The sequence below is a fragment of the Lipotes vexillifer genome, unplaced genomic scaffold, assembly GCF_000442215.2.
Source record: "Lipotes vexillifer unplaced genomic scaffold, Lipotes_vexillifer_v1.1 scaffold1114, whole genome shotgun sequence".
Lineage (NCBI taxonomy): Eukaryota > Metazoa > Chordata > Mammalia > Artiodactyla > Lipotidae > Lipotes > Lipotes vexillifer.
Window position 1 is genome coordinate 1,019,729 of NW_006779031.1, and position 2,390 is coordinate 1,022,118.

The following is a 2,390-nucleotide window of genomic DNA, read 5'->3' on the forward strand; positions in this document are numbered from 1 at the left end:
GCGCCCTGGGCCCCGCAAAAGGGAAAGGCCACAACAGTGAGAGGCCCCCATAACGCAAAAAAAAAAAAAAAAAAAACTCACCTGGTGGTGTTGCTAGATTATGGGCTATTGCTTTCGAACAGGAAACATGTAGTCTTCATCACCATCTGTAATCATTTAGGGATAGACTATGGGGCAGTGGAAATAAAGCTATTTTATAAATGCATTTTGTTCCATAAACAAAATTGACCAGAGTTGTCCTATGGACATTTTCTTTGTACATTTCTGATCAGATGGAATATAGACCTAGAAAGCAGAGTTGTTTATTCCAGTGTAAGAATTTAAATGAAGGGAAAACGTGAGGGCATGCACTCCTCTAAATGCTTTCTGCTTCATATACCAAGGTAGTCCAGGCTTTGACCTCGCTGCTACCCCAGGTTGTTTTCAAATGCAGTGCAGTTTAGCTGTAATTCTTCAAGTGATGACTTCTTTGGTGCTTTTCTTATCAGTATTTAGAAGTTTTTCCCTTTGTCTGAATTTACTGTGTGTCATGTAATGATCTTCACAAGCTGAGGGGATTTTTTGGCTTGCATCTAATTCTCTTGATATTTAGAATGTCAAGACTGTGGAAATATCATTTCTGTGACTGGGAGATGCAAATTCAGTTAATGGAACTGTATGGCTGGGATAGGGCCTCACACTCGTTTTGAATGGTGGCGATTTGCGCCTGTGCCTGGAAACTCTCCTCCTGAATTCAGTCCCCCTCCACCCCCACTCTGTATTTCTGTTCTTTACACAGCCTTTGACTAAACCAGAGTGCCCTCTTGACAACTACAGTCACAAGGGTGAAAGGACTCTTCAGATATCATTATGTTGAAACCTGACTCTAGGACTCCAGGATCCCAGACTGTGGTATCTGCATTCCACAGAGATACTGAGTCACTAAGGGTAGAATAAGCAATGAATGAACAAATGCTTTTCCCTTAGATATTGTTCCCAGAAGTTTCTTTTGTAGGTCACTTCAGCTGCCACAGCTGACCTTTAGCCTTTTTAAACCAGAAGTTTTCATCCAGGGAAAGCTGAGTAGAACTACTCTAGTCCCAACAAAAGGTATCAATCTGCAGCTTTTTTGCATGGGAAAAAAAAATGAGTCATAAGCCACCTCTGGTGAACTTATCCCTGACAGCTGATTTAGTTGACTAGATCTGCCTATTCTAAATCCAGTGCCTGGCTATATGGATTAAGCTACCCAAGGGTGAACATGGCTAGTCCCAGGCTACTGCAAATAGAACAGCCATCATTCCACATGTGGCACCTAATTCTCACCAGAGACAGGCAGGATATCCAGGCCAGATCTCCACCTCAGCAGATTCCATCTTACCTATGGGAACGTAGTCTTGTTCCTATTATCTAGACTTATTCACACTGCAGAACGTAAAGTAGAGCTTTGGGTAATGATGTAGTCAGTTTGATCAGTGAAAAGAAACTACAGTTTTCATTTCAGCCACAACTCCTTTCCCCCGCCAAAACCTGCTTTTCTGGATGTGACTGTCATTTAGTCAGTTATAAGGTAATAACCAGACCACCACTTCAGTTTGTACAGTGCAAAAACAATTTGCCATCATGATCAGCTTACATGTGTAGAAACTACCTAAATGAAAATGCAAAGAAGTCTTGAAATGGTTTCTTAGGACATTTAGCATTTCATGGACCAGTATACACGAAATTAAGTGTAACCAGTTTCTTCCTTGATGAGTCATAATTTAAAATCTGTAGGGCTTTTATGTTACTTAAAAGCAGTGTCAGTTAGTTTCGATCAATACCATTGCAAACACTTGCTTAACCTCTTCCAAAGTGACCCACATTGGTATTAAAAAAAAAAATAGGAAGATATGTTTAGGACAGTGTTGGTCTTTGACTTGAGAAACAAAAAGAAGTAGACTGCTCAGTTCAATTGGAAAAGAATGGAGTCTTTTATGATCAGACATCAGTCCTTTAGACAGCCAAATGGTTTCAACTTTGAAAAAATGGTGGGGATAGCCTCCTCCTTCATATCCCCTCCCAGTCTCGCAGCTATGCCCAGTGGTGTGTCAGAGTATATACTGTGATTCCAGTAATTCAATCCAGTGGTTATATATTAAACTTCTGTGTTATCTAAGATATGTTCTTGGTACTGGGGTTACTATTATGAAGTAAGCGAGAAACCCTTGAGTTGTTCAGCATCTAGTTGGGGAAACACACATATCATATCCTAACTATAGCAATGTGATGATAATCAGAAAAATCAGGGAATGTGAAATGATGGAAAGAGTCTCGTACTGTGTGATTTTGGTCAAGTCAACAGCAATGACAGTCTACATCTATATAGCACTTACAAACATATTTAGTAATCTTTACAGCCTTGTTCAGCA

The 2,390-nt window shown here is 40.1% G+C and overlaps 1 protein-coding gene across 2 annotated transcripts in view; it reads left to right on the forward strand.

The window, feature by feature from the left end:
- Positions 1–2,390, forward strand: part of ATP11C (ATPase phospholipid transporting 11C (ATP11C blood group)) — a 100,764-nt gene that overhangs the window by 37,235 nt on the left and 61,139 nt on the right. The gene's annotated exons all lie outside the window — the stretch shown is intronic.